This window comes from Crocodylus porosus, unplaced genomic scaffold, assembly GCF_001723895.1.
Source record: "Crocodylus porosus isolate Cpor-Errol unplaced genomic scaffold, CroPor_comp1, whole genome shotgun sequence".
Classification (NCBI taxonomy): Eukaryota; Metazoa; Chordata; order Crocodylia; family Crocodylidae; genus Crocodylus; species Crocodylus porosus.
In genome coordinates, this window is record NW_017728921.1 from 14,320,501 (window position 1) to 14,328,151 (window position 7,651).

Genomic DNA, 7,651 nt, shown 5'->3' on the forward strand with positions numbered 1-7,651 from the left:
AATGTATTGATGCACTTCTATAATTTAATAACAGAAAAACATGAAAAATATGTTTGTGTGTGCAAGAACTGTTTTCATCAGCACTATGTGATCAGATAGACCTCCAGCAACTCAATCAAGGATTTAAGCAGAACACAGTATACTCCACATATATGCACATCTAGTAAATGCATATTCACTTAGCTGCATAACACTCTGCCAGTCCACACTCAGCATCATAGAAGTGTAGGGCTTGAAGGGGCCATTGGAAATCATCTAGGCCAACCCTCTGCCTGAAGCAGGATCATCCCTATTTCTAGCCTGCTTCGGCAGCCAGACAGCTGAGAGCAAGCAAAACCTGGGGGCATCCAAGACCCAAGCTTCCGGGCTTGGGCCTGAACGTAAGATGCCTGCCAAAAGATTTGGAAGCATCTGAAACCCTAGGCTGAAGTCTGGGGCGGAGGATACTTGCCAGCAGAAGGACCACAGGGTAAAATTCCAGATGTGGTGCTCAGTCTGACCCCGAGCAGAGGGACAAGAACATCTAGCTGGGAACTTCCGTGTTGGAGTCCCAGCAGGAATACTGGCACACCTCTGTAAAAATCCCTTGGCTTGGCTACGCTGTAACAAACCCCAGTTATCTGCACATCCCTTAGTGCACAAACCACTTAGTGCCCTGGTGTCAAATTCATCTTACACAGGGTCCCTTGCAGGCTGGATCCAGCTTGGGGTACGCACCAGCAGCAGCTCGAGGGGGAGCTCCCAGAGCCAAAGCTGCTGCTGCATACCCCATGCTGTGGCAGCAGTTCTGAGCCCAGCACAGGTCACATGGTGGCAGCCACTGCAGCATGGGCAGCGATGGGGCTGATGATCGAGGAGCTGGGGTTGCAGCAGTGGTGACAAGTGAAAAGACCAGAATGCAACAGGGGTTGTATTGGCTCCCACTTGTCCTCCTGACACCATTCTGCATGTCTACTGGGGCTCAAGGGCCCCAGATTCTGCAACAGGCCACTTTGCCCCCCACCTGTAGGTTTGACACCCCTAGAAGTGCTATAGCATCTTTCAACCCCACTGTCTTCTTTGTAACTCAACTGTGTAATTCAGAGTAACTTCACAGCTGCTGTAACAGCATCTGTCTCCCTTGTAACTTATCAAGCCAGGTTTAATTGTGTCAGAAAGTGAAGGCGAAACAGCCATCACAGGGCTGCTGCTGGAAGTCTTGAAAAATGAAAAAATCTAGTCTGGCTTCATGGCTCTGCTCACCCCCTCCTTTCAAGGCTTCTATTAGTCAGTTTAGGAATGCTACTGGAAGCCTTGAAAAATGCAGGGAGCTAGTCAGTTTGAGAGCTATTAATGTCACAACACTGTTGGCTTTTCAATAAATGTTCCTTAAATACTAAAGCACTGACAGTGCTATACCCACAGCCCTGAAATTGGCTGGTTCCTCTCATTTTCAATGCTGCTAGCAGCCCTGGAACTACTATCAGAAGCTTTGAAAATGTGGGGAGGTCAGCAGTTTCAAGGTTAGTGATACCTAGCACTGGCAGTGCTGTATACTTAAGCAACATTGTTTACACTGAGTTTGGATAAGTGCATAGTCTTTTTCCAATCCTGAGGATAACACATTTAGACAGAGTACACTGAATAATACAGGGCTCGGCAACCCCCAGCACGCGTGCCAAGCATGGCATGCAAGGCCATTTTCCTCAGGACGCATTGGAGCCAGGGCAGGGAGGCAGCACCTGTTTGCTGCCAGCTGGGAGCCCAGGCTGCTCCCAGCAGGTGGCGGGGAAGCTGCAAGCCCTGCTGGGAGCAGCCCGTGCACCATGGCTGGCAGCAGCTACCCCAGAGCTGGGGCTGGCTGCAGCCAGAAGGCTACAAACAGCTGCTGCCTCCTGGCCCCGCCGCAAGGGGAGCAGTGCCAGCACCTGCTGCCTTCCCAGAGCCCAGGCCAGGAGACAGCTAGGGCAGAAGGGCAGCAGCTGTTTGTAGCCTCCCAGCTGCAGCCAACCCAGGCTCTAGGTAGCTACTGATATCCACAGAGCCCAGGCCGCTCCCAGCAGCCAGCTGGCAGGATGGAAGCCCTGCTGCACACTATCAGCAGCTACCCAGAACCTGGGCCAGCTGCAAACAGCTGCTGCCTCCCCATCCCAGCCAAGCAGCAGGTGCCAGCAATGCTCCCTGCTGTGCTGCCCTTGTCGCTGCTTCTGAAGAGCAGTATTGGTACCCAATGCAGCAGGACACAGCAGGAGGCACATGAAAGCTGCCTGCCTCCAAGCTCCCCATTGCCCTGGCCACATTTCCCATGCAGGCTGGGGGCAGCAGCAAGGAGCACAGAGGACGGCAGCAGGCCCGGGAACACAGCATGTACAACCCAAAGTGGCAGTGCACAGAGGGGCCACACAGGGAACCTGCCTGCTGCTAGGTCACACTTCCCCTGTGTGCACAGGAGCAGCATGGGCAGCATGCAGGGCTGTGCCCCCTCACTGCTGCCCTGCCTGCAGGGTAAGTGTGGCCAGGGCAGCAGAAAGCTCGGAGCGGCAGGCAGCTTTCACATGCCTCCCACTGTGTCCTGCCACGCTGGGTTCCAATGCTGCCCTACACAAGCGGCAGCGAGGGTAGCACAGTAGGGAGCATCACCAGCACCTGCTGCCTGCCTGGGGCCAGGGCTGGGAGGCAGCTGGGGCCCGGGCCATGAGGCAGCCGCTGTTTGCAGCTGGCCCAGGTTCTGGGTACCTGCTAATAGCCACAGAGCCTGGGCAAGGGCACAAGCAGGGCTGGGGGGCAAGGGACACAACCAGGGCATCCTGCCATGTACCCCCTGCCCTCATTTTGTTTTTCTGGCATGCCGGCACTCCAGCACCTTCCAAGGTAGTCACTGTGGGTTTTTTCAGCACTCTGGCCAAAAAACGTTGCCTACCCCTGGAATAATCGAATGATTTCTGCTATCATAATGGCCCTTGACAAGTAAAATCCAATCCAGGCAATGAAGTGTGGTACAACAAGAAAAAAAGGACAGCCCTCAGATAGTTTAGAATGTCTCCTGCATGCCAAGAAATGTGAGTTGGGTGGAAGCAAAGAGAGGATTACACTATGATTCTTAAGGCATACTCCAAACTGGGGGAGTATCAAAAGACAAAGCAAATCATTCCAGGCTATTTTTAGAGGAAGCAACCAATCACTTCCTCTACAGCAAAAGGCTGAACACGCTGCAAATTTCTTCAGAATGGAGAGCACTGTCACTGCCTGGAAAATGTTATCTTACAAGTCAATAGCTCAGAATAATGCATAGGTCCACAATCAATTTAATCTCTGTGATGACTACTCTGTTCCCTTATCTTTTGTACTCATACTCTCTACACTTGAAAACAATGCCAGCGATTCCATTTATCTTTAATAAGAACTGTTACCTAAAATTGTGTATTTTTCCAAGTAATTCACATTTAATAAAAACACCTTAGATGTTTTAGTCATTCATGAAGCTAAGCAAGCACTGCCACCAACACAGAATGTAGGAATTTAACTGGGGTTTCCAAAAAGCAAACCTACTAATGCTGTACCATTTGCAGGTAAGTCAGGCCAAGATTCATCAACAGCTTCAAACATTTAATACACCTTAATCCGTGTTAAGTCATCTTTTTGGTACATTTTACAGTATTATGTATTAAAGGCAATTCAGAGATGTCCAGTCTGCTTTCCCAACTGTACCAGGAAAGTTGGGAGCAAATATATAAAAATTTATATAAAATATCAATTAAATCAGACTATAAAATATAGTACTACAGGAAGGAAAAAATGGACCAAAGAAAATTAAGAGATTAACAAAAAAGAATTATAAACACAACTGAGAATAAATAAGGAATACCACTTAAGCATCTACTGCAACTTCATCTCTGTGAAACAGCTTATATGTTTTAGTCATTCAGTTAGCAAGTTTATGGGGATCGATAAGAGCCACTTCCACACAGTGATCCCGAATAACATCTCTGATGGCCAAGAGCTCCCCAATTGACAAAAACACCAAAGCACATAGAGATAAAGATACAGACCCCATTTTGGTCACATGAAAGAAGCAGCAGCAAATTTATTTAAATATAATCTTAGGAAATGGATTTTTAGCTCTGGATGTATTTAATATATTTCACCAAGTTATTTTTCTAGCTGTGAAATATGTTCCCCTTTTCCAAACACATTTCTAAAAGCAGAAGCATAGAAATCAGCTTTATTTAGGCATAAATCATATCATCGATTACACCACAAGTCATGTTTTTTGAGAACACTAAATCTGATGACTCATTATGGCACACTGGGGAAGTTTTATTTGGGTTGACACCTTTCAATCCTTTGCTTAGTTCTCTCCTCTCCATCCCTATGGTACTAAGTACCATTATACCAGGTCAATGCGAGACACTGCGTTCTAAATGGGAAGCTCTCAAAACTGAACCCTTTGGAGTCAGAGGGCTTTTTAAAAATATATATGTTTTACTGATTTAAATTAAGCGTGCCAAATTCTCCTAAAAACAACACTAACAATATTCTAGGCCACTAATTCTCAACTAGGGAACTGAGGCACCCTGGGGTATCCTGGTGCCCTTTCAAGAGTGCCATGGCATGCTACACAATATTGGCATTGTTACATGTGCAAACATGATTCACAAGAAATTTCTCAAACAGAATTCAGTGTTAAAACCCTTCTGACCTGTTGCAGGCTTTCTGAGTTTTTCCACAACAGAAGAATGGCTCTGTTATTTCTCTGCAGTCAAAAACCAAGTAGAAAACTATGAGCTGGCATTTTCCAAGGGGTGCCTCAAGTCTCAAAGGTTGAGAACCACTTCTCTAGTGTAAGAGTGATAACGTAGCCACAATAGTCCAGAAATGATGCAACAGGCCAGGACTTCTTAGGGTGGTCTTTTTTTTTGTAACCATGTCATTGGGATAAAGTTAGACAAGCTTTGGAATGTCTTACAAGAGCAGGGCAGGAGAAGTGACAGATTTGTACACTCAAGGGGCAAGGGCATTACCTGAAGAAATAGCTCACAAGCTATCCAAAAGCTTATTTAACTTTGTCCCAGCAACATAGTTGGTCCTATAAAAGATATCACCTGAAGAAACCCTTCCCTCTTGCAACCACTTCTCTTGACACGCACTTCCTTTGCATCCTATTAACATGAGAAACGCACCAACAAACGTGGAAGAAAGCAGGGGAGTGTCCAGATCAGACACAGGTAAGTTGAGCAACAGCCCCCTTCCCACAAAGAGCTGCTGGTGACTCCTCCAGCAAGTGATTTGGGAAGTGAATCTTATGACAGTCTTGTAGAAGTCGGATGACCCTGAAAAGACCCGTCTGATAGGAAGAGAAAAAAACAAACCACGGGGATACGTCACCGAGCGCGTGCCGGGCTCCACGGCCCAGGGAGGGTGCGGACACTGTGCGGGGGGCCGAAAGTGGGCGGCAGCTTTCCAAAACGGTTGTAAAGAAGGAAGGAAAGGAGGTGGGGCCGAGTTTCCTGCTCGCCCCTCACGGAGGCACAAGCTGCAGCGACGAGCGGAGCCTCTGCAACCCCGGGACCCCCCCCCAACTCCTGAACCGAGCGCCAGGGGAAGGGGTACCCGCCCCGCCTCCACGTGGCGGCCGGCGCTGCGCTGGGAGGGCCTACGGGTGCACACCCCGCGGCCAGGCCGAGCCGCGCCTACCTGCACACCGGCTGCCAGGCCGCAACCCGGAACTGCCCCGCTGGCTCCGCCGCCACCCCACAAGGCACCGCGGCCGCCCTGCCACCACCCCTCCGTCTCTATGGTGCGAGCGGGGAGGGAAAGCGGCCACGGCGGGGGGCAGTAGAGAGGAGGAATAGAGCGGCTTTTTCCAGGCCCCTCCTGGCTGTGGCCAGGCGGGGCCGGAGGGGGCGGGGTTTGCGGAGAGGCAGCGGCGAGCACGTGGCGTCGGGGTGCCTCGTGCTGCGGGGCCTCCGTTCAGCCCCTGCGCCGCGGGTTCGGGGCTCATTGGCCGCCTCCAGCGGGAAAAGATTTAACGTTCGCTGTTTGTATTGCAGAAGCGCCTGGGATTTTTTTTAATTTTTATTTTATTTTATTTGCTGTATTGATGTCGTGGGTTTATATTCCGCCCTTCCCAACAGTGGTTCAGGGCATTTTACAGCAAGAGAATTAAATAATTTATAACTCATGGACTCAGGCTCTATTGGTCTTGGTGTTGTATGAACTTTGAAGAGGGAGGGCCTTGCTACGCTGTAATTTTGGGCAGCTCCTGGTGCTCTTAACCCCTGGATTGTTGGCACTTTAACACCTTAAAGTGGCTTTAAGCATTGGTTATTTTATGTGCCTCAAAGTTATGCTACTGCAGGGCAGGATTATTACTGGTCAGTGCCACCCACCTCCTGTTCTGTTAATGCAGGGGCGAGCAATTATTTCGGGCAGGGTGCCGCTTACTGAGTTTTGGCAAGCCATTAAGGGCCGCATGACAGACAGCCAGGGCCAGATAAATATTAATTTTTTAAATCACCAGCTCTCTAGTGACAACTCACAGGTACAGCTCGTAGTCCTGCCCCTGCTCACCAGGCCTCTTAGAGTGGTGTTTCTCAACCCATGAGTCGTGACCCAAAAGTAGGTTGCAAGAATATAAGAAAGGGTCACAAAGAAACTTTAAAAATGGATCAAGGTTGTTGGTTGTAGCCATGTAGGTCTAAGGAAATAGACAGAAAAGGTTCTTTGGGTAGATGTGATATCTTTTATTAGACCAACTAACTAGTTGGAAAAATTGCTCTTTCCAAGCTTTGGAGTATAAACACCCTTCTCCAGGCATAGGGAGGGAGAGTCAACGAACTTTAAAAATGGATTCTCCTTTAAAGGAGAAAAAGTGGGAAACCGGGGCTTTTCCCTTGCAGGCGGGCAGAGTTCCAGTTTATAGGGGGCTGCTTATCCCCTCTCCGCCCCACACCCCTTCTGCCCCACATACTGTGGGGCTGGGATGGGGGCAGCAGTCAGGAGTGGGGAGCACTGGGTCAGGACTGGCCATCAAGGTTTACAAGTGGGTCCCCATACAAAAAACATTGAGAAGCACTGCCCTAGAGGCAAGTCACAGCTGCGCAGGTGGGGAACCATCTGTGAAGGCTTCTAGACTGAGGGTGTGACTGCTCCAAACTCCAAGCTAAGATTGACGCCGATCAGCATTTGTGCAGCTCACAGCTATAACAAGGCCCAGAGACAATCTCTGACGTGCCAAGTTTTCAGTCTGAGGCAGTGACTGACACAGGTTTAGCTCCTACCTCCCTTACCAGCTGGAATTATGCCTCAGTCATACTGCAACTGGATGTCAGCGCAACTGTCTGGGCAACAATTAATCACCTTTTATTTGTCAAAACTGGCCTCCTTTCTTTGCAGATATCATTACCGTTTTATCCTTTTTCTATTTCTACATTAAACTTTTTTTTTTTACCTTGAAACATTCTCAAATGAGTCTTCCAGTGGGACTAAACTAACCACAAATCATTGAGATGTTTTTGTTACAGACACAGAAAGCTATAAATGAAATATTCAAATAACACGTGTTGATTAACAGACTGAAATAAAAAATTGCAAAAATTAAGTAATGCTTCAAAATGTTTTTTTCCCCCAGATAGTGTACATGAGACGTATGCTTTCATGTTTTACAGTTAAC

At 48.5% G+C, this 7,651-nt stretch overlaps 1 protein-coding gene across 1 annotated transcript in view; it reads right to left on the bottom strand.

The window, feature by feature from the left end:
• The window catches only part of LOC109312774 (septin-2), a 66,177-nt gene extending 60,409 nt beyond the window's left edge, over window positions 1-5,768 (bottom strand). Inside the window, exon 1 of the mRNA XM_019539052.1 lies at window positions 5,674-5,768. The gene's annotated coding sequence lies outside the window, so the exon portion shown is untranslated. The remainder of the gene's footprint in view (window positions 1-5,673) is intronic.
• Between the last annotated feature and the right edge of the window lie 1,883 nt (window positions 5,769-7,651).